This window comes from Rattus norvegicus (assembly GCF_036323735.1).
Source record: "Rattus norvegicus strain BN/NHsdMcwi chromosome Y unlocalized genomic scaffold, GRCr8 chrY_unlocalized_12, whole genome shotgun sequence".
In the NCBI taxonomy this organism is placed as follows: domain Eukaryota; kingdom Metazoa; phylum Chordata; class Mammalia; order Rodentia; family Muridae; genus Rattus; species Rattus norvegicus.
In genome coordinates, this window is record NW_026947370.1 from 138,743 (window position 1) to 165,057 (window position 26,315).

Below are 26,315 nucleotides of genomic sequence, written 5' to 3' on the forward strand. Positions count from 1 at the left end.
AGAAGTGGGATGGTACATGCTTGGGGTGTGAAAGATCATAAACAACTTCACAATATTCATTGCTTTAATAATTACTAGGAGGTGGACTTCTGTAAAATGACTTCAGCAGATCAGCATGGTAGAGAAACAGTAACTGATTCTCTGTAGATTTAAATGCATTGGATTGTGGAACATAGACTTAGAGGTAGAGACATGTCAGCACATGTAGACTGAATAATCAAACTTCTGTTGCCCCTTAAATTTCCCTACCACAATTTTTGAGGCAAACAGCAACCGATTTTTGCACTGCGGAATAGAATAAAAGCCAATTTGTTGAAAATGTCAATCATAAGAAAATGCTGACATCTTCTGTGACGCACATCAACTCTCTGCCTGGCTTCAGGATGGCTGAATGTCTCCTGTCAGCATGGGCTTTTACTGCCACCCCTTTTATAAGTGCAGAGCTCCAATCTGCTTCAGGCACATCATCAGCTCCCCATTCTTTTGCAGGTAGATTAGATCACTGTGTCTGCCTATGCATTCTTTCTCTACATATAAAGAACCAAGGAACTATTCTCACTCCAGTGAGCTTTTGCAAGTAATCTTGAATCGCATTGGTGTTGTTAGTAGATGTAATGTCTTCAAATCTCAGAAGACCATGTTTGCAAAGGAGTTGATTGAGGAAGTCTTGGATATTTCTGTAATAGGGGCAATTGGGATTGATGAACAGGACTGCCTTCCCACACAAGATCTTGCAGTTCACATACACATGAGCCAAGCTGACAAAGTGCATCTTCCCAGAAAAGAATGTTTAGTTGAAGATACTGGTCTGTTTGAGAATGGCAATCCCAATGTATTCTTAACCATGCATTCTATTTGAATCCCCATAGAAAACATGGAAGAAAGAAGCGTTTACCTTTCCTGCTTGCAGTCACATTGCTACCAAACCCTCACAGACATTAGAACCTACATACTGAAGATTTATCCATATACCAATGACCAGATGGATGAGACATCTAGCCTATTGGACTAATAAACTAATGAAACATTCTAGGACTTTACAAAGAGTCAGCCATTGTTAAATTATGTGGTCCATAGTCTGTGATCATTGTGACTAGTCTGATTCCTCTGGAGAGAAATTCATCCGTTAGTATCTGTTGGGGAACAACAACTACTACACCAGGTATCTATAGAAGACCTTCTACAACAGTTGGTCTCTAGTAAGAGTTTCAGCTCAGTTACAAATTTCCAATGGCCACATTGCCTTAGTCTGATTTTCGTATGATGCTTTGATACAGTCATTCTTATTTTCTATAGTTCTTGGCAAGAGAATTAAAATAGCAATAATAACCTATCAATGAAATGCACAGTAATTTATTTGCATGAGTGCATCAGAGAGAAGGATTATAGGATAAACAAGAATTGGAAAACAAGATGTCTTTCCCTCTGAGGACCAAGACCATGAAACCTGAACTAAATAAAATCTGAGACACGTTGTCTGAAGTTTGGTCTTTCCTTCAATCATGGGGCTCCTAGTGAAGGAGCTCAGGTCTCAAGAGTTGGCAAAAATTACCTTTATTGCTGAGTCAGGTCAACTGCTGAATACCTCATTCATGGACCTGAAGAAACTCTGTATCCTTCCTGTTATAATGTGTATATATCTATGTATCATTCATAGAATGGACACTTTACGGTTGGTTTGAAAGCAACAGTTTGTCCCTGGAGAGACACAGATTTCTTCTTTAACACATTATTTCACAGGCTAATGGTGGGTCTCATAAGTTCATTCCGGGAGTTGCTTTACAATAATCATTCATTTATCTGGAAGAAACACTTTTTAATGTTGTGAGATCTACTAGAACAATATCAACCATAATTTTCCCTTCCCAGTTTAGTACTGAGTCATACTCCACTAAAGGTCTGTGGTCTCTGATGAAGGCAGCATCTCCCCAGACTAGACTGAATATTGCTCTTGGCACTGCATTTATGATACATCAATATGATTTCCTTACCACTTTCATCATCAGGAGAGTTTTTTAATTCTTCATTTCATCTAATGGGTCTAATCTACATCGTCACCCAGGATGAGAGTTTAGAGTTTTGCTAAAAAAATATTTAAAAAATTAAAGAAATAAAAGAGAGGAAAACTGCAAGCTTATCTCACCAATTGACTGAGAAATCTAAAGTGTTAGTCAGTGTAAATAGTAGTGGAAAGACTGAGATGTTGAAATCTCAACTAGAAGCACTTTTTTCTCCCAGACATTAGTATAAGAAACAAACTGCACTATTGGCATCCAAAGCATAGAGAAGTTTACACTGACCAGAGGACACAATACTTGTCTTTTCCTTCTTACTTAGGACTTTTTTATAATTGACAGAAAGAATGAATGCCATGAGCTCTCAAGAAAACATCTGTCATCTTCCAAACACTTGGCGTTTGGAATAAAGAAATGAATGATATAAAATCTCTGACTTCCAGAAGCCATAGGAACTGAGAAGTCTAGATGCTTCTGAGAGGCTCGCAGCTCTTGATGTGGAAGACTCAGGTCAAGGCTATCTCTTCCGCATTCCCATTCAATCTATACCAAGGTCTCACTGAGTTTTCCCAAGGACCATGTATTTCTTCCTTTTTTTTAGACCAAGACAGAAGACCAACTTCCTTCTCCCCTTCTCTGATCTTTTCATGTTCTTTGTTATCCCTCTCAAATGGCTGTTTACTCTGAATTACAGGATTATTTGTAAACGCTAGAGGTCCTGAAGGAATATCTGAAAGGGAGTTTCATTAGAAACAACACTTCGGGCATCACAGAAAAAGCTAGGGATCTCCAGGTTAAAATAGAGTTTTCAAGGAGGGCCTAATGATGATGTCACTGACACCAGCCATAGTCTATATGCTCAACAGCTTTCCTTACATGGACCAGATACAAGGGTGACATTTCCTGGTATGTCTCCTGTGACACAGTGGAAACCTTTAGGAACTCCATCTCTCTAAAGCTGCAAACTGTTCTTTGCTTCATTATTGGTTACATGCTCTGAATGGTGAAATTTGGTCAGGGACTTGGCATGGGTAGAAAAGATTTAGGAACATGGGATATTAGAGATTCTCCTAGATAATATTTTGTTCCCAGGTTAATTACTATGAAATAAAGTTCAATTTCTATGATTTCTCTGTCCTCCAAAGGTCAGTATTTTCTCTACAGACCCTTAGTTGAATGAATATTGTATTTCACTTCTTATTGTATATTCCTTGATAGGTGATTTTATAAATGTTGCTGAATGTGTACTCAAAAATTCGAATTTCCACTTCCATTTTTTTGCAATGATTTCTCAACAAAGGCGCACAGCTACAGACTGAGTATAACAGTGTAAATATGGTGTACCGACATGAAATGATAAACTTTGAAATCCTATTCTATCCAAAATTTCCAGATATCAGTAAAGCAAAGGACCACATGGAGCATAGAATTCTCTTCTTTAGTCGCTTTTGATATCATCTGCAATATCTACATTCCAGTGTCTCACGGTCATATTTAAGGGTTTAGGATGTTTTACCATGATCCCTTCTTAAGACCAAACATAAGATAGAGGAGGATTGGCAGAAAGAAGAATGGCTTCTGGACCTGTGAAACCTCAACTTCAATAGGTTCATAGGAACAGGAGAAAGTCTTTTTTGCAATGCCTTTGTGGATTCTACCTTCTTCACCTAGTTGTGCATAATCCATGTTAAAATTCCACCTAACTTCATACTGTAGGAGTCACCAAAAATACATATATATATATATATATATATATATATATATATATATATTTGCCACCAAGAAACCGGATGTAGATAGATCCTGAGAGACACAGCTAGAGCATGTCAAATACAGAAGTGAATGCTAGTTGCAAAGCAGTGAACTGAAAACTGCCCTCTTGTTGGTAGATTTTGAGAAAGGATTGCAAGAGTTGAAGGTGCTTTCAACACCATAAGAACAACTTTGCCAATGAACCAGAGCTTCCTGGTACTAGTACAATATTCAAAGACTTTACATGGACAGACCAATAGCCCTAAATGAATATGTGGCAGAGAATGGCATTGATGGGCACCAATGGAAGGAGAAGGCCTTGATCCAACCTAGGATTATCTTCTAGTTCAAGGGATTGTCAAGGGACCGAAAGTGTGGTTAAAGAAGGGATAGTGAATATGTAGGGATGTTATGTGAAGGAAAATGAGAAAGAAAATATTATTTTACATGTAAATATCAAAATATCCAGTTTAAGAAACCACTAAAATTTGCCAAATGTAAATAAAAGAATGATATAAATGATAAGAATACTGTCAACTAATCATGCCTATTGACTCAGAAATCTAAAGTGTTATTCAGAGTAATACTAGTGGAAAGACAGAGATGATGAAGTCTCAACTAGAAGCACTTCTCTCTCCCAAATATCAGAGTCAGATAGAAACTGCACTTTTGGAATCCAAAGCATGGAGGAGTTTACTCTGAGCTGAGGACACAATACTTGTCTTTCCATTCTTCTGTGGGACCTTTTTCATTTGGACAAAAAGAATGAAGGCCATGAGCTCTCACGGAAAAACTGTGCCATTCCCAACACGTTCCTTTTGGAATAAAGAAATGAATGATATAAACTCTATGCCTTCCAGGAACCATAAGAACAGAGATATCCAGATGCTTCTGAGAGGACCCCAGCTCCTGAATCCCACATGTGGAAGGCTAAAATCAATGTTTTCTGTTCAGCAATACCATTCAACCCTTACCAAGGAGTCACTGAGCTTTCCCAAGCACACATCTTTCTTCCTTTTTTAGACCAAGACAGAAAGGCATCTTCCTTCTCCCCATTTCTGATCTCTTCATCCTCTTTGTTTTCACTCCCTAATAGCTGTTTACTCTGAATTAAATGACAATTACTAAACCTTAGAGGTTCTTAAAGAATACCTGAGAGGCAGATGCAAACATGACGAAACTTGTGACATCACAGAAGAAGATAAAGCTCTCCAGCTTGCAAGAGATTTTTCAGGCAGATCCTAATCATGATGTCACTGAGAACTGCCAGTCCCTACTGACTAATCAGCTTTCCTTACATTGACTAGATTTGAGGGTGCCCTTTCATGGTATGTCTCCCGTGATTCAGTGGAAACCTTTATGTACTCCATCTCTCTAAAGAATATGTTATTCAAGGGCTTGGAATGGATAGAAAAGATCTTGTAACATGGAGTAGAGGAGATTCTTCTGAATAATAATTTTTTATTCCCAGGTACTTTTCATGAAATACAGTTCAATTTTGTAGGTTTTCTCTGTTTCCCAATGGCAAGTTTTTCCCAACAGACCTTCAATTGAATGAATACTGTATTTTACTTTCTTATTTTACATTCCTCGATATGGCACTTTATAAATATTGCTGAATGTGTACTCAAAATTTCTTTTTTCCAATTCCATTTTCTGCAATGATTTTGGCAGGGATGACATCTTTGTGGATTCAAGTTGCATGATCTGATTCAAACGTCCTTATTCAGAGGTAGCAACTAACAGGGAATTTCTAAGACTAAGTTTACTATCATGACATAGTGAACCCTTTTTAGTCCAACCATTATGGGGTCTATGATATCTGGAAACAAATCAAAAGACTGGGAATATTAAAAGGGAAGAATCTTGCTGAAATATTCATGGAGAAATGAAATTCACATCTATTAGATTACCACAAAGAGGTTGAGCCTTCTGATTGCTGCCTGCTACCCAACACAATCCATATTATCTTTTATTCATTCCAAAGTAATAATAGATTAATGAATAAGACTCTATATAGAGAGAAAGTTTGAATTTAATTTGAACTTAACGATTATTGAAGAACAGCAGGAATGATCTTTCTCACTACTTATGGACTTTCTTCATGTACGCTGGTATTGGCTTTTGGAAAAAGAAAGGAAAATTCATTTTTGAATGTCTCAAGTTAGCAAAAGTTTTATAGAAAAAAGTCATTCTACTCTAATTAAAGGAGATATTTATCTAATGGAAAATAAGTTTTAAAAGAATTTAAAAGGATAGCATTTGGGTTCTTTTTAAACTGTCATACAAGAAAAAATTCAGTTTGGTCATTTTGTTTTTTAATGTACAAATGAGTACTAATGTAAGGGTAAAATTCTGTGACATAGAAATATTACATACGCAATAGCCATCCCATCAAATTACTCTTGTTAATTGTGATTTTGCATTCCCTTGCAATTCAGAATGAGTATCTTAAATTTTTTTGCATTTTGCCAATGAGGTATTCTCATTTTCTCAAATAACATGATCTTACATTTTTATCTCAAAATATTTACAATCAATTTTGCAAAAATATATGTACTACAGAGTTTCTTTATGCATGTACTTAATATCAAAATATAGCAAATAAACTTTACCTATTGTAATTCCATTCACCATGACACAACAGATTTATTCTGGTTCTACATGTTTGACAAATACACCTGCACACAAATGGTTGTTGCTATCACAGAGCAGACAAAAATTTGGCAACATAGAATGTTGCAATGAAAATCAATCAATTAGAATTAAAGCAGTAAGTCAGGTAGAAAATTAAAGCTTTATAGCTTGAAAACAGTTCTGACCAACAAAACTTCACACGTGTGAGCTTTGAAATTTAAATACAATATATTGTATGGCAATATGAACCCAGTCTAAAACGATCATCCTTATGTCCTTTTGGAAGATCTAAAATATTTATAGTATTCTTTTGAATGTATAAGGCATTTTATATTTTATAGTGATTGTTTTCTCAGAGGCACTTGTCTCTTTACTTTCTTATTTGATTTATGATTAGATAATGGAGAGCCAGTATTCCATCCCAGACAGTAAGACTTTAGATGCTGTATTCCATCACTATACCACAGCACTTTTAAAAATTTTTTAAATGAATTCAACTCGTAATATTATTCTAATTGTGAAAGTCTTATACAGAAACAGTACTGCTTCATGTAAGGAATTAAAATCGTATGATTTCATTCAATTAATTAATAATTTTATATTTTCACAGTTTAAAAAGCTGTTTGTATGTGACTGAAAATACATGGAAGATACATGTATCCCAACACTGACCCAATACTCTCTATTGCTGTCTTATCCCATAAAAATCTTTCTGATAGTGGTTTAAGCTATGTTGGAAGATATGCCAATTCTTCTTAACCAATAAAACCAATAATACCAACTGTCTATTTTTCTTTCCAATGAGTTTGTGTGTTCATATAAGAAAATGGAACTATTATTTCAATTACTTTCCTTTAAGAACAAGAAATGCTATAGTCTGCTGACCCTTGTCTTTCATACATAATGAAGATTCTTGAATCTTTTAACTTAAGCCATCATCTAGAAGCTCTCATTTCTTTGAGGTTAGCCTCCTGTTCCTTTCTCACTCATGTCCTTTTTTAATTGGATATTTTATGTATTTACATTTCAAATGTTATAGCCTTCCTGGTTCCTCTCTTTCCCATCCACCCTCCCCGTGCTTCTGTGAGTTTGCTGCCAATCCTGCCTGTCCACTCACACCTCAACACTCTGGCCTTCCCCTAAACAAGGGAAACCAGACTTCATAGGACCAAGGCCTTTCATCCTATTTATGCCGGAAAATGACATCCTCTTCTACATATGAGGCTGAAGTCATGGATGCTTCCATGTGTACTCTTTGATTGGTATTTAGTCCCTCACTTCCTTCTTCATTCACTGGACAACAGCTTATTATGATTCACTGCTGTCAGTGCTGTCCTTGCAGCAGGAAATCAATGGTCAGTGAGCCTGAACCTCAGGAAGCTGAATGTTCACACAAATGCATGAACACATGCAACCAGAGCTTGATTCACACTGAAAAAAAACATGCAAATATTTTCCACATATTGTGCAGTGAACACTTGCTATGGGTTTCAGTGCTGTTTCAAAAGACTATTGCCAATATTACTCGGTGGCCAGCTCCATGAGTGAGTGGGTCATCATTTATTTTAGATTATTTATTTAGTGTTGAATATTGAGAGCCTCAGACAAATTACTTTCAGCAGATCTTTACACACACACATGGTTCTTTATTTCTTTTTTTTTTGTTTTGTTTTGTTTGGTTTGGTTTGGTTTGGTATCAAAATATATACAGCAAAAAACTTAGCATTTTACCACTTTTTGTATAGTGCTCAGTATCTCTGGTGTGTGCCTGTCACTCCCTCTCTGACCCAGATCTCTTTGAATTTATAGAGCTGAGATGCCATGCATTTTACACATAGTAACCATCTTCCTTCTCTCTCCTCCCAGACGCCAAACCTCCTGCTTCTTACCACTGTTGATAAAAAACTTTATATTCAGTGATATATGCAGCACCAGAAAATATCCGTCATTTTGCTGTTAACTTGGCATCCTCAGGTTCCTTCCATGTAGCATACGTCAAATGCCTGAGTGATATTACACCCCAAGGATAGCCCACAGCTCATAATTCTTCAAGATAAACTTAATTTTTTCCAAATATCAATATTTGCTGACGACGCTTAAAAGCTTAACATCCCTGTAGCCCTCCAGCAACCAGAGGTAAAAGAAAGGATGGGGGGTATTGTGGATTGTGGGTGGTGGCCCTGTTTAGAAAAGTTCATTGGAGCAACTCCCATCTGTGTTTTCTGGAAAGCAAAATTTTTGTTCTCAATTGGAATACGTAGCTTGTTCCATTAGCAAGCATTTCATGAATACACTATTAGTTCAGTTCTGTATAGTTGTCATAACAAACAGGAAACAGCAGCAGTGGCACAACCTAGTAGGACAGCCAGGCTTCTGTCAGTAACCTGGACAGAGAGAAGTTTTATTCTGTGCTTCTCTCAGGGAATTGAAGATCAGCAGAGACTCAAGATCCACAAACATTGTTGCTGCTGCTTTATTTGTTTCTCTAAGTCTGCATAGATAGATTTCGATTGGAACAATATAAGATGTTGGCAATGTTTGTTGCTGCTACAAATACATTACTGTAGCTGAGTAATCCTGTGCATCATTTTCTCCTCAGAGGGATAGAGGGTATTCCAATCATTTACACCTATTGCTGCTAATGTTGAAATGGGTAATTCAATATGTGATGAGAGGAGAAAAATCAAGACAGTGTAGATCCTTTGACCACGTTTCCAATATAAAAAGTTTAAAAACACTTACAATCTATGATCTGTAATGGTACTGCAAACCTTAAAACCACCTCAAAAGCAGTAACTTATTCTTACCCTTGTATTAAATAAAATACAGTTAGTTAGAAAAAGGTGAATATGTAAGCCTGATGGTGCCTTTGGTCAAAATGATAATTATCAAAACTATGATTTCAAGCAAGTTTATAAAATAATGTCTGTAAGACCTGAAGCTCTTCTGTTAATTCTCCTATTATGTGTGGTTAAAGGCACATGACATCTAGTTGTAGGGATAAGGAATGACTTATTTTTGGAGAAAGTGTATGATTGAGTTAGAGTAGCAAAGGACATCATTTCAATCCCCAAGTACATAGAAGTCAGACTGGTAGAACCATCATCATGTTAATCCAGCAGAAATGAGTACTCAGTCAGAGCCATTTAGCAATAACATCATTTTTCTCTTATTTGGGTATACCATATACGTCATGCCTAGGCAAATTCTTTTAAAGCAAGGATTTTGCTTTGTAAAAGCATGTATGTATGTAGGTATAGATGTATGTTTGTATGTATGTATGTATGTATGTATGTATGTATGTATGTGTATATTTGTATATATGTGTATGTGTACATAAGGACATATGTTTATAATTTGTATACTTGTTTATATATGTGTATATGCATATATGTGTATGTGGCCACATGAGTATATATATATATATATATATATATATATATATATATATATATATATGTATATATATATATATATATTTGTATGTGTATTTGTGTATATATATGTAACATACAAATACACTCTATTTTCTAATATTATGAAAATTTTCTCATATATTCATCAGGACTCAAGAATTTTAAAAGCTGCTTCATTAATTTTGATTCATTTTAAAGTACTGCTCAGAAAATAGATTCAATATGGGTCATTAATTTTTTTGCTATCAATTTTTTATCTTTTTCATAAAAACACAAATATTTACTTTAGTTATGTGACTGTATATATGTTTTAGCATGAGACATAACTAATTAGCTTTTCCAGCATGTGATATAATTTCAGGATACTATTAGACCTATGTGAGGTAGAAACTATATCAAATGACTTCAATATGTGATAGATCAGAGTGATAGATAGAAAGATATATAGATATATAGATACATACATACATACATTCATACATGCATAGTTACATTGATGAAAGATCACAGGTGATAAGTAGACAAATATCACAAACTCAGAATCATCAATTATGAAATAATTAGTATTGAAAGATTAAAATATCTTCTAATATGGAGCAAAATTTTAAATGTGAATTTTGTTCATATTTTAATACCTAAGGGAGATATATCAGACATAATCTTTAAAATAAAATGTCTATTTGACACTTCCACCCAGGTAGATAAAAACATGAAATACTTAACCTCATTTACATCAATCTGTCAAATTATTCCATCATATTGTCTTTGTTCCTTAAATGCATAACATCATACTTTTTATCCATGTTCAAATCAACCGTCAATTTACACCCTGCTCTGAATTCTACCTCAAATCCTATCACTATATAAGTCTCTAATAGATCCTCATATGCTATCATGAAAATTATTCATGATGAATCACTTTTAATCTTTACTAACATTGCTCTCGTAGAGGTAACTATTATTTCTCTGTCACAAATGTGATCACTATCCCCTTCTCTGTTTTCAGTACTATTTTCAACATCAATCATTTTTTAAATGCTCGTTATATGAGATAATAAAATGATCTTTTTATTTTTTTTCGGAGCTGGGGACCGAACCCAGGGCCTTGAGCTTGCTAGGCAAGCACTCTCCCAATGAGCTAAATCCCCAAAACCAAAATGATCTATTTTTCCCCTAGTAAATTATGTACCAACAGTTTGTTCCAATGAAATTTTAGACAAGAAAAACAAAGTTGTTTCAAAGTGCTGGTTCTTCTCAGACCTAAAACTGAAAGTTGTCTATGTGACAGGAAGCATAGGAGGAACACTTGTGGAAAAGAAGAAGAGTTTGTAGAAGACCTCATGCAGGGAAGTGCTTCATGCAATTGTAAAAAAAAAAAAGTGTAAAAGACCTGAACTTTCATATTGAGTGAAAGTTGTTGAAGAATATTTACACGTTACTCTGAGTGGATTACATAAGCAGGTTTATTTATAAATCCATGGTAAATACTAGAAAAAATGGCATCAAAGTGTAATAGAGCAGAAAAGAAAATAAAGTTGAAATTTGGTACATGTTACAATATGGATGTTGATAACTTGAACATGCTGAAGGTTATTGGATGATTTAATGTGATGAATGGCTCAGATAAACTAACAATATGCATGACTCTTTAATGAAATAATTCTATACTGAGAACAAAACAATAATCTGTGACAAAAACCTGTTCAGTTATGGTTATATTCTTTAATATTTCTTTTTTAAAACATTCATTTATTTAAATAAATTCAATAAGGAACCGAAGATAACCCTTTTCATCTTTGGTATATCCAATCTTTAAACAGACAGGAGTATAGTGGATGAAACTTCTTCCAGCATGTGCCTAATCCAGGTATTATTAATTTAAAATAATAAACATAGCACAGTATCATATTTGTGGGCATTTGTTACTAAGAACTAATAATCTCCTCAGAAAGACCTCCAATAAAACCAATCTAAAGTAACTTTCCCTTTAAATACTAAAAATCTTAAAGATGAAGCTTGCTTATCATTTTCATACATATACACAATTTGTAATAATTTCGTTTTTACATATGACTTTCAGTCACTCTACTTTTCTGATTTTGATATATGCCAAGCTTCACAAAGAGGAGATTGTATGCTTCTCAGCAGTCCTCATATTTCTCCCATTTTCCACTGCATCTATGCCATATTACAATATATGAAATTAATATTATAAGTAAATGATAATGGGATGCAAATGTAGATTTTGATATTTCATAAAGTATAAAAAATAAAAAGATTCAATAAATTACTAGGGACAGAATTTGCTTTTATATGAAAACAGTAGGTTAATAATACCTTATAATATCCACCCTAATTCATATTGAGTCAGTGTTGAAATATATTTGACAAATTTTTGAAAAGATTAAGTAACTTTTCTGTATCTTGGTAAAAACAGTTGGACATATTCAACATAGAAGTGTCAGGCTCAGATATTTTGTACAAATAATTTTTAAAAACAGTCCTAAAAATATTCTAAAAGTTAGATCTAGAACACAAGTATAATTCTCAGGCTCCAGATAACCAGCACACACAGTGCTGAGCACTTGTCTTCTATGTGCATATACAATTTTAATTTCCAGAGGATATAAATTTTATAAAATCTCAAAGCTACATTTATTTAACAGTAAAATGTTAGAAGTGGAAGATTACTTTTTTCCATTTTTATTAAATTGTGTAATTATGTGCATTTTAATTCTTTTTATATTTCCTGTCCATCACCCCTAAACTCTTCCCCTCACCTTTTATAGTGGTTGTCCCCTCCACATTGATATCACCTTCCTTACTGTTTCAGACAACCAAATATCCAAACTTTTAAAATTGGTTAGAGAGCTAAACCAAGAATTCTCAACTGAGGTATATCAATAGCTGAGAAAAACATCAAGAAATGTTCAACATCCACAGTTATCAGAAAAAGGCAAATCAAAATGAACCAGAGATTCTACATTACACCAATAACAATGATTAAGATATAAAACTGTTGCAGTAGCAGACTAAGCTAGGATGTAGACAATGTGGTACACTCGTCTATTGCTGGTGAGATTAGTACCTGTACAGCCACTTTGGATATCAATGTGGAGGTTCAGAGAAAATTGCAAATGGCTTCACCTGGAGAACCAGCTTTACCACTCACTTCAACACATATACACAAACATGATCCACATACAACAAGGACATGTGGTTGATCAGGTTCACAGTAGCCTTACTTACAATAGTCAAATGCTGGAAACAAGTGTGATATAGCTCAATTCCACTGAGGAATAAATAGAGAAAGTGTGTTATATTTAAACAAAGGAACACTACTCAGGTATTAAAAATGAGGACACCTAGAAATTTTAGGCAAAGGAATGGAGCTGGAAATTAGTGAAGTTAGAGATAAAAAAGGAAATAACACGGGATGAACTTAGTGACAAGTGGATGTTAGCCCCAAAGCTCAGAATTCCCACTGTACAGACCATTTACCACAAGAAGGGTAACACGTTAGAAGGCCAAATTGCTGATGCATGCAACCAACTTAGAAGGGAGAAGAAAATAATCATGGAAGGCAGAGGGATGGAAGGACTTATTTAGAGGTAGAGAATGATGGACAAAGTGGGGGGATTTGCAACAATGAAAAGAGACAAGAGAGGATTCCAGCGGAAAAGTGGAATAAATGACAATAAGCATCAGTGTTGGGTGGTGAACTTGGGTATCCCCAGGAATGTCCCAGGTGCCAGGGATGCAAGAGGATCCCATAAACCTAATGGGATGATGGTAGTTGAAATACCAAGCAGGATAGAGATAGAACCACTAGAGACTGCCACCTGTAGCTAGGAATGCCCCCCAGTGAAGGAATGGTGCTGCCCACACATTCAAAATCTTTATTCTATATATATCCAATGCCTACAAATATGCAAATACAAAAACAGAGCAAAGACTGAAGGGAATACCCTTAGGAGACCACCCCACTATAAGAATCATTTCAACCACAGACTCTAAATCCTGGCCCTATTCCTGATTTCAAGATGTGCTTGCATATAAGACCCTAATATGTCTGTCCTCTGAGGGGCTCCGCCATCATCTGACCATGACAGATGTAGATACAGCTAACCATTGGACAGAACCTGACAGCCAGAAAAGAAGAGTTAGGGGAATGCCTGAAGGATCTGAAGGAGATTGGAGTCTAATATGTAGAACAACAGACTCATTAAGTTTACATTTCAGAGACTCAGGAAATTTACTACCAACTAGAAAATACTTGGTTCAGGCAATTGCTTCTGCTACATAGACCGTAGAACATATGGAGAAGACAACTGCCTCATCTGCCATATCTGGGAAGGTAGTCAATTGGTCCTGTGGAGACGTCATATCCCAGAGAAGGGGGATGTTGGAGGGTTAAAGTGGAAGTGGGCAAGGAGATGGGGGAGCACCATATTAGAAACGAAGAGGATCAAAATGGGTTTGGGAATTCAAGAAAAATACCAGTTTGGGCAATGACATTCAAAATATAAACAAATGAATATACTGTTTATAATATAAGATATTATTTTTAAAATAGACATAATCACATCTGTCCCCTTAAGGACTATTTATTCATTATCTGTACTGTTTCAGGTGTACTTAATGTTGCAATCCATAATTTTCATAAAATACTTAGTTTTGAAATTTTACGTAGATATACCCAATCAACGTTTTATCTCCTGTCCTTATAGCTATAAATCTTTAGTTACCTCGATTTATAATTAAAAAAATATTTTGTATTTCTATCACATTAGGTTTCCATTCAATGCCTCAAATGCCTCTCAATTTTTGCTGTACTTCTCTATATTCCCTCCATTGTTGCCCTCTTCCCTTTTTCTTCACATTTGACATTCCTGTTCCTGACTGTGTCCCTGAGAAATCCTTAAGAACATTTGTACTTCCCAAAATGCAGAAGGGGCACTAAGCTGATCATACAGATAAACCGTTTTGAGAATTAACATTCAGATTAAAGTGAATTTGTATCCCATTTTTCTTTTTTTATCTGGATTACCTCATTATGATGACTTTCTCAAGATACATTCCTTGTCCTGAAAATTACATGCTTTCTTTTTTCCAATCTGTAAAAGCACCACATTTTCTTTATGCCTTCATTTGTTAAGGAACAACTAGAATATTTCCAAATTATCAAGGGTCTATATACTAGGATGAATCAACATTTGGACATATCCCCTTGAGTTATATCATTAGGCATATTGATTTCCATATTACAGAAGAAACATCATATTGATTTTAAAAGGTGTTATAGAAGTTTGCCTTCCCACCAGGAGAATAGGAATATTCCCCTTTTCTCCATAACACAGTAAAGGTAAGTTGGCTCATGTGTTATTAAACTAAGTATTCTGAAAGGGATGAAAAATCTCAGAATAATTTCGTTTTGCATTTCCATAATGTAAAAGGATGATACATATTTGCCATAAGATTCTTATTGATTTGAGTTTCTTCAATTGTGAATATTTTTAGATATGTAGCCCAATTTAATTATTTTTTTCTTGATATATAGTTCTTTAGTTTTTTATTTTGATTTATAGAAGCTCATTGCTGAATGTGTACATGCAAATAATGCTTAGTATTTTTGAAAATAGCCACTTTAAATTAAATTTACTAAGGTCAAATCATATAATGTGCTCCCAATAAACTCACAGAATTGGCAGATCTGTTGTAGCTAACAAAATTCATTAAGGTCACTTCATAAAATCTCCCTACGTAATAAAACATTCTGTATGTACATAAAATTGTAGAATAGACATTAATTGTTTAATTTTTGGGGAATTTCCACCAAAGTATTTTGATGACACTTTTCCCATTAATTTTACCCACAACACTCTATTTCTTTGAATACTACTTTTCTGTAACTTCTACATTAAAATACTATTTAATAACCCCATGATAAACCCTTACAACTAATGATCAAACCTCCATCAGAAGACACTAACTGTCCACAGTCTGTCAGTTAGGAGTAACAGCTTTCAGGCCTTTTCACTGCACTCTTGACTGTTGACTGGCTTGATGCTGTGCAGGAAACCACAGCTGCTCTGTGTCATGAGGACAGCACTCCTCATATCCTGAAGACACGATTTCCCTCTGATGTAACCCACAATTTTGCACCTACAGTCTCTTTGCCCTTTTTTCAGGATGGCTTTTAAGCCTTGTGGAAGGGGTATAATATGTATATCCAACTCATCATGGCTCAAATCAATAAAATGAACAGAACAATATAATGAATGAAAGAAGAGTTCATTCTTGGAAAGTATTAACAAGATTCTCATAACCTCTGGCCAAATTAAGTAAAGAAAGAGTGGGATTAACAAAATAAAAGAGAAGAGAGGAGACGTGGAGAAAACACTTTTTATATTTACAGTCAGAAATCTATAATATTTTTTAAAACATTAATGATTTACTATATGTATTTGTTATACCAATATTAAATCAGCTCAATGTGCATAATTTAAACAGCACTATACTAAACAATGACACAAAGTCAGGTATTTAATATCTCCCACCGAAAATATCATAGGACCACATGTATTCAGTTTAAAAATTTGGTTAGACATTTAAAGAGCATTGACAGTTTCTTAGACTATTCCATAAAGTGGACAAAAGCATTGAATACATTAAAATTCCATTTTAAATCTGGTATTATCCAACAATTGACAGAGAAAAAAGGAGAAAGATTGAGAAAGGAGGATAAGAAGAAAACAGAAAGGTACAGAGAGAGGGAGAAAGAATTACAGACTACTGACAGAAAGAGAGGAAGAGTGAGTATTACAGACTAATTTCCACTGATACATACATATTCTCAATAGAATCCTTGTGAACAGATTCAAGACGAAGTTAAAATTATTCTTCAACCAGGTAAGCGTTCTTTAATGCGAGACATACAAGTTGGTTTATCACATATATATATATATATATATATATATATATATATATATATATATATATATATATGTGTGTGTGTGTGTGTGTGTGTGTGTGTGTGTGTGTGTATACATATATATGTATATATATATGTATATATATATATATATATATATACACAAATGTACGCTAGTATATAGAATGATAAAAGGCACAAAGACACCATTATTTTATTAGGTGCAAAAAAAATTAAAAAATTACTGGTAAAAAAATAATATATTCATTCAAGGCAGAAGTCCTGGAGAAGTTATAGCTATAGATGATATAGTTAAACATAATAAAGGAAAAGTAGAGCAAGCCCACCACTATCGTTGTGATAAAGGGAGAAAAGTTCAAAGCAGTTCCACTGCAATCAGGAACAAGAAAAGTATATACTCTGGTTTCATACCTATGTAATACAGTATTTTTAATTTTAGTTAGAGCTCTATGACAACTGAAGAAGATCCAGGTAATACAATAAAAATTAAGAAGTTAAATTGTTCTCATATGCAGATATCATGGTACCACTTTAAAAACTCTAAAATTTTGTCAGTCTCTTAAGAGTGCAAAATACATTCATAAAAGCAGAATACAATAGGAACACACAAAATTCCTTAGCCTTCCTTTACACCAATCCAAATCATACTTTTAGAAAATCTATTGAAAAATACCCCTCACAATAATCTTATAATATATAATAAAATATTGTGGATAAAAAAATATTGTGGATATTTAAAATGCCAAGACCACTGTGAATTAGCTAGAAGTGATCATAAATAGAGACAATTTTTCTCTGAAAAAATAAGTTTCTTAAAGCTGAAAATACATTCATGAGGTAGTGGAATGCAAAATTAACACACGAAACTCATTATCTCTTCTGTATTACAATTTCTAACCATGGGAGAGAAATCAGGGAAATATTGCACTCAAAATAGTCTTAAAATATATAACAAAAATCATGGATTGGCATAGTTATAAAGCATACTATTAGTAAGAAGACATAAGAAGTACACATGATCCATCCTGAATACGTATAAGAGTGATACAGCCAATATTCTGAAAGACTGTAAAGACTTCAATAAATCAAAGCTTTTATAGTTTAAAGGATAAGTAGATAATATAAATAGGTCAGTTTTGATGAATTAATAAATTAATACAATAAATTGTGAATAGAATATTTTACTACAATAAATCACCTACTTTTATGAAACTCAAGAATTTGACTATAAATATTCTACTATAGGACAAAAGACAACTTTTAAAGTGCAAAGTGTTACATGTTTAGAGGGATATTTATAAAGAGAGAAAAGGAGAGAGGCAAAAATTTCATGAGATTAAAACAGTTAAGAGTAACAGAAGCAGTATAATGGGTTTGGCAGAGTTAATATTTCAACAGATTGGAGTGTCCAAGAACTCTGGACTTTACACAAGCACAGATTTCTCCATTTTGGATTAAGTTGTTGCTAGGATGGTTTCTTAGGTTTTCCAACTTGAAGAATTGTCTAAGCTCTTACTGTCCCTACACAATTATGTCCAGTAATGACCTAGTTCAATCCTACAGTCATGAGAACTGAGCAATTACAAGTACATGAAATCAAAGTCGAGTCACTAGACATCTGAGAAATGCTGTTTGAAAAGTGGGATTCATTTGTTACTGTTTTCAAGTCATAGCTCTTAAAGTTTAAAATGTAAGCATTGCTCATGCACTGAACGCTTTCTCAAGAGAGAAGAGGAATTCTGATTTCTTTTATTGACATTGGTTTTAACTAATTTGTGGAGTCTACGCCTCATCTCTTGGATCAGTCCAGCATCCCCCAACAACAAAGAGTAAGTCAATTATTTGTGTGTGAGACATAAGAGAAATAAGAGTGGAAAGACTGAGACGATGAAGTCTTAACCAGAAGGTGTTCACTTTTCCAGATATCAGTATCAGAAACAACCTGAACTGTTGTAATCCAAGGCATGGAGGAGTTTACTCTGAGCTGAGGACACAATTCTCGTCTTCAATACGTTCACAATACTTTGTCATCCTCACCACATTTTCTTCTGGGCAAAAAGAATAAAACCCTTGAGCTCTCAGAAAAACAATGATGCCCTTCCAAAGACTTGCCTTTTGGGATAAAAAAAGTAATGATATAAACTCTCTGACTTCTTAGAAGCATGAGAACAGGTAAGTCCAGATGATTCTGAGAGGCTCCCAGCTCCTGATTCACATATGTGGAAGGCTCAGATCAAGATTCTCTCCTTGAAGAACCCACTCTACCCCTACCCAGATCTCACTGAGCTTTCCAATCGACCACATATTTCTTCTTCTTTTATACCAAGACAGAAGGCCAGTTTCCTTCTCCCCATCTCTGGTCTCTTCATAATATTTGTTCTCCCTCCCAAATGGCACTTTACTCTGAACTAGAGGCCAATTAATAAACCCTAGGTGTACTGAAGGAATATCTGAGAGGCAGTTGCTGTCATGACAACACGTGTGACATCACAGAAGAAGCTAGACCTCTCCAGGGTGCAAGAGATATTTCATGGAGGGCCTAATGATGATGTCACTGAGAATTGCCACAGCCTACCTGCTGAACAGCTTCACTTACATTGAACAGAGTTGAGGGTGCCCTTTCCATGAGTGGAACTCCTCAACCTCAACTTCAATAGGTTATAAGAACAGGAGGGAGTCTATTTGACATTGTCATTTGTGGATCCTATATTCTTGACCTAGTTACACAGAATCCAAGTAAATATTCCATCAAAATTCATAGTGGTAGGAACCAGCAAAAGAATATATATATATATATATATATATATATATATATATATATATATATATATATATATGGCACCAAAACTAGATAGGATTGTTGAAGCTAAGAAGAACATTCTGCCAGAAACTGGATACAGCTCTTTCATGAGAGATACAGCTAGAGCATGTCAAATACAGAAGTGAATGCTAGTGGCAAACCAGAGAACTGAAAATGGACCTCATGTTTGTAGCAATGATTACAAGAGCTGAATGGACTTTAAACCCCATAAGAACAACAATTCAACTAAGCAGAGCTTTCTGGTACTAAACCAATATTCAAAGACTGTGTATGGACAGACCTATGGCTCCAGCTGCATAGGTAGCAGAGGATGGCCTTGTTGGGTCCCAATGGAAGGAGAAGCCCTTTCTCCTCCCTAGTTTGCCTCCAAGTTCAAGGGAATGTCAAGGTGCAGTAAGGGGGTTATAGAAGAAGGTTAGTGGGACTGTTTAGGGATCTCATGGACAGGAATCTGGGAAATAATATTTGAAATGTAAATATAAAAATATCCAATTAGAAAAAGCAATAAAAATTGATAAAAAATAAAAAAAATGAGAGAAAAAGGAAAAGTTAACTGCCAGCTAAAAACACCTATTCACTCAGAAATCTAAAGGGTAACTGACAGGGAATGGTAGTCAGAATAATACTAGTGGAAAGAATGAGATAATGAAGACTCAACTGGAAACACTTCTCTCTCCCAGATATCAGTGTCATACCCAAACTGCACTATAGGGATCCACAGCAAGGAGGAGTTTACTCTGAGCTGAGGAAAGAATACTTTTCTTTCCCTTCTTCCTTAGGATCTTTCTCTTCTGGGAAAAATTATAAAAGCCATGAGCTCTCAGGAAACAACTGGGTCCTTTCCAACAACTGGCTTTTGGAATAAGGAAATTAATGATATAAACTCTCTGACTTCAAGGAACCATAACAAACAGGGATGTCCAGATGCTTCTGGGAGGACCTCAGTTCCTGATTTCCATATGTTGAAGTCTCAGATAAAGGCTATCTCTTCAGGGAACCCACTCAACCCCTAACCAGGGCTCACTGAGCTTTCCAATGTTCCAAGTATTTCTTCCTTTTTTATACAAATACAGAGGGCCAACTTCTTTCTCCCCATCACTGTAGTTTTTACCCTCTTTCTTCTCACTCCCAAATGGGTGTTTACTCTGAATTAGAGGCCAATTAGTAAACCTTAGTGGTACTGAGGGAATATCTGAAAGGCAGCTGCAGTCAGGACAACACTTGTGACATCACAGAAATAGCTAGGGCTCTCCAGGATACAAGAGACATTTCAGGCCGTTCCTAATGATGATGTCACTGAGAGATGCCATGGCCTACCTGCTAAACAGCTTTCCTTACATTGAACAGATTTGACCATGCCTTTTCCAGGTGTGTTTCCTGTGACACAGTGGAAACCTTTACATACTCCATCTCTCCAATGCTAAGTACTTCTATTGTTTCATTAGTGGTTACATGCTCTGAATAGAGAAAGATAGGGGTTTGTTATGGGTACAACGGATCTAGGAAAATGGAGTGGAGCAGATTCTTCCAGATAATAATTTTATTCACTGGTCCATTCCTGTGACATACTCTTCAATTTCCTAGGTTTTCTCTGTTTTTCAAAGGCAAGTATTTTCCCTACAGACCTTCAATTGATGAAATATTGTAATAATATTTTTCTACATTTCTTGAGAGGGGACATTATATATATTCCTGAATGTGTACGCAAAAATTGTATTCCAATTCAATTATTTCAATGATTTTGCCAAAAAAGGGGACTAGGTACACAGTGAGTATGACAGGGTAAATATTGTGTACCTACTTCAAATAGTAAACTCCTAAATTCTTAATTTTTTTTTCAACAAATTTCAGACATCAGTAAAGCAAAGGACCACATGGAGTATCGAATTTGTTCTCTTGACCTTTTTGATATCAGTACTACAGTATCAACCTTCCAGTGTCCCAGGTAAGATTTCAGGGTTTTGGATGCTTTTCCATGATTCATTCTTCAGGCCAAACAAAAGATTCAGGAGGATGGGCCGGGAGAGGAATGACTGATGTCCAGGGAACCCTCAACTTCAGTAGATTCATAAGAACAGGAGGGAGTCTCTTTTGCATTTTTATTTGTGAATTCTACCTTTTTGTTTCTTTTTTGCGGAGCTGGGGACCGAACCCAGGTTTTTGCGATTACTAGGCAAGCGCTCTTCCCCTGAGCCAAATCCCCAACATGGATTCTACGTTCTTGACCTAGTTGAACAGAATCCATGTTAAAATTCCACCTTACTTCCTCACTGCAAGAGCCATCTATGTGTGAATATATATATATATATATATATATATATATATATATATATATATATGCCACCAAAACTAGATAATATTGATGAACCTAAGAAGTGCATTCTGCCAAGAACCAGATATAGATCTTTCCTTAGAAAAAATTCAGAAGTGATTGCTAGTGGCAAACCAGTGAACTTAAAATGGACTTCTTGTTGGTAGATTTTGCAAAAGTATTACAAGAGGTGAAGGGGCTTTAACCACATATGAACATCAATGCAAATGAATCAGTGCTTTCTGGTACTAAACCATTATTCAAAATAGGTACATGGTCAGAACTATGGCTGGAACTGCATATGTGGCAGAGTATGTCCTTCTTAAGCATCAATGGAAGGACAACCCTTTTGTTCTCCCTGGGTTAGACTCACAGGTCAATGGATCGTAAATGAGGAGTAAGGGGCATAATAGAACAAGAACAAAAACATGGCTAGTGGTCTTATGGGCAGGAAATTGGGAAAGGAAATAACATTTGAATATAAATATAAAAATATCCAATTAATAATAAGGAAATAAAATATGGTAAAAATAAAAAAATTAAAGAAATTAAAGAAAAGAGCACAACCAACTAATAACACCTATTGACTCAGAAATCTAAAAAATCATTGACAAGGAATGGTAGTCGGAGATATACTAGTGAAAAGATGGGGACAATGAAGTGTCTAATACAATCACTTCTTTATCCCAGATAATAGGGCCAGACAAAAACTGCACTAAATGAATGCAAATCATGGAGGAGTTTACTCTGAGCTGAAGACACAACACCTGTCTTTCCCTTCTTCCTTAGAAACTTTTTCTTCTGTGTGAAAAAGAATAAGAGTCATGTGCTCTCAGGTAAACAACTATGCCCTTCCTAACTCATGGATTTTGTAAGAAATTAATGATATAAGCTCTCTGATGTCCAGGAACCATAACAAGCATGGAAATCCAGATGCTTCTGAGAGGCTCACAACTCCTGATACCCGTATGTGGGAGGCTCAGATCAAGGCTATCTCTTCAGAGAATTCACTCAAACCCAACGCAGGACTCACCAAGCTTTCCCATAGACCATGTATTTCTTCCGTTTTTTTACAAAGACAGAAGGGCAGCTTCCTTTTCCCCATCTCTGATATCATCTTCCTCTTTGTTCTCCCTCCCAAATGGCTGTTTACTCTGAATTAGGAGCCAATTAGTAAACCCTAGGGGCACTGAAGGAATATCTGAAAGGCAGTTGCAGTCAGGACAACACTCGTGACATCACAAAAGAAGCTAGGTCTCTGCAGGATACAAGAGATTTTTCAGGGAGGGCCTAATGATGATAACATTGAGAATTGCAATGGCCTACCTGCTGAACTGCTATATTTACATTGACCACATTCGAGGGTGACCTTTACAAGAGAGTCTACTGTGACACAGGAGAAACCTTTAAATACTACATCTCTCTAAAACTATAGAATTCTCTTTGTTCATTATTGGTTACATGCTCTGAATAGAGAAAGAAAGGGCCTTGGTATGGGTACAAAGGATCTAGGAACATGGAGTGGAAGAGATTGTTCTGAATAATTATTTTATTCCCAGGTCCATTCCTGTGCCGTACAATTCAATTTCCTGGTATTTCTCTGTTTCCCAAGGGCCAGTATTTTCCCTATAGACCTTTAATTGAATGTATATTTTATTACATTTTCTTATTGTACATTCATTGATAGGGGACTTTATAATATTCCTTAATATGTACTCATAAATTCAGTTTTCCTTTTCAATTTTTTTGCAATGATTTTGTCAACAAAGGTGGCACAGCTATAGAATGAATATAACAGTGTAGATACTCTGTACCTACATCAAATGATAAGCTCCCAAATCCTTATTTTATCATAAATTATGAGACATCAGTAAAGCAAAGGACAACATGTGCCATAGAATGTGGTTCTGTAGTCCCATTATATGTCAGTTCTCTAATAACTACCATGCTGTTTTCCCAGTGCCAGACTTGAGGGTTTTGGATATTTTATCATGGTTTTACTTCAGACAATACATGAGATTCATTTGGATGAGCATGGAGAGTAATGGCTTCAGGTCCAGGGACAACTCAACATTACTAGTTTCATAAGAACAGGAGGGAGTCTATTTGGCATTATCATTTGTGGATTCTAAATAATTGAGCTTGTTTGTTCCAAATAATCAATGTCAAAATTATACCTAATCTCATTTATAGGAGCCACCAAAATATATATGTGTATGTGTGTGTGTATATATATAATCTATTATATTATCCTATGTATATATATATATTATCTAATATATATATATATATATATATATATATATATATATATATATATATATATATATATATATATATATACCAGCCACCAAAACTAGATAAGAGGGTTGAAGCTTTGAAGTGCATGCGGCCAGGAACAGGATATAGTTGCTTCCTGAGAGACACAGGTAGAGAACGTCCAATACAGAAGTGAAAGCCAGTGGCAAACCAGTCAACTGAGAATGGACCTTTTGTTGTTAGATTTTGAGAAAGGATTACAAGAACTGAAGGGGGTTCAACACCATGAGAACAACAATGCCAACAAAACAGAAGTTTCAGGTTAAACCAATATTCAAAGAATGTATATGGACAGACCTAGTGCTCCAACTGTTTATGTAGGAGAGGATGGCCATGTTGGGCACCAAAGGAAGGAGAAGCCCTTTGGTTTCATTCCTAGGATTAACTCCCAGTTTATGGAAATGACAAGGGGCAGTAAGGTTGGTTATAGAAGAATTGGATGGGGACTGCTTAGGGATCTTATGGACAGGAAACTAGAAAAGTACATAACATTTTTAATGAAAATATAAAAATATACAATTAAAGAAGCAAAAAAAATTGTTAAAATGAGAGAAAATGAAAGAAGTTATTAAAAAAGAGAACTGCCTACTAATCACATGTATTGACCCAGAAATATAAAGAGTCACTGTCAATGAATGGTAGTCAGAGTAATACTAATTGAAAGATTGAGACGATGAAGTCTCAACTAGAAACACTTCTCTCTCCCAGATATTAGTGTCAGACACAATGTGCAGACTGTAATTTCTTCATCCCACATATAACTGTTGCCTTTTATTTTGATGTTGAAAAATAAATCGAGGTTTGGATTCGAGAAGCATCACTGATCATAGTATTCTGCTAATGCAGTTTATCCAAGATTCTTAACAATTCAACTGCCAACAGATCCCGGAACATATAATTTACTTATTTCTAAGCAAAATTAGCACTTTAAAGTGTATTTCACGGCTGTGTCATTTTGGTAAATAGAACTCCTAGGTACTAAGCTATAGTATTTATTTAATTTACTGTTGAAAAGTATTCTTCTTTTATTTGTGTGAGTGTTTGCTGTCATGTATATATGTGTACCTTGTGTGTACCTTGTCCCTTCAGAAGCTAGGAGAAGAGAATGAGTTCCTGCCATTGAATTGGAGATGGCTGTGAGCTGTCATGGGATACTAGGAAATGAGCAACTTCCTCTCAAAGATCAACAGGTTTCCTGAGTTCCTGAGCCATTCCTCCAACCCTATTTTAACTTTAACCAAGTGTATTCATCACCACTAGAAAGTTAAGAACCTACAATCAGTCCATTTGTACTGCTTTCTTTTTCCACTCCCTAGAGACAAACATTTGTAATTATCCATCCCATTTGACTCCATAACTGTAAATGTTTTGATTATTCAGTATTAAACATTATCAATGAGCTGACAATTAGCTTTCAAATAAAAAAAATTATGCCAGCAAAAATCAGCAAAAGTTTTTGGTATGGCATCTCCACAATCTCCATTCTGAATTTTTCAGATTCATTCCTGCCCCCCAGCCCTAACCCCTCTTCTTGCCACACAGTGGCTCCACTTCTATTTTCATGTCACATGTGGTGTTCACTCCCATGCCCTCCTGGCTTAACAGCTTATTTTATCCCTTTCGTGGTCCCCTTCCCAGTTTCATTACACACACACTGAACCTAGGTTCCCCATTGAGAGGAGGCAGGCAGAATTTGAATGAGGACTATAACAGGATTTCAGAATGAAGGTAAACTGGACTGCACACTGGCTTCTTCACGTTTTTCTTAAAAATTTGCAATTATATTTCAAGAAAGTATAACTTTATTTTCTATCACATTAAATATGTAATAATAAAGAAACTGACTGACAGAATCTATTCGCCAATCTCACTGTATGGAAGTCTATAAATGAGAAGTCTATGACAGAAAACAAACTACATTCATATAGAGACACTGATCTTACACAGTCAGCACAGGAAACAAATGTGTCCCATTTTTTACCAAACAGCACAAGAGTAATAAGAAGCACACATGTGGTGAATATGAAGCAGCTTTACCTGACCCTGCTTTCTTTCTTTCTTTCTAACGGTACTAGGGACTGAAATCTCC

At 35.3% G+C, this 26,315-nt stretch overlaps 1 long non-coding RNA gene across 1 annotated transcript; it reads left to right on the forward strand.

The window, feature by feature from the left end:
- Nucleotides 1-20,879: 20,879 nt before the first annotated feature.
- Nucleotides 20,880-24,097, forward strand: LOC134484578 (uncharacterized). The gene is made up of 3 exons (XR_010062053.1): nucleotides 20,880-20,964; nucleotides 21,448-21,541; nucleotides 22,598-24,097. It is a non-coding gene; the product is annotated as an uncharacterized LOC134484578 (long non-coding RNA).
- The last annotated feature ends 2,218 nt before the right edge of the window (nucleotides 24,098-26,315 follow it).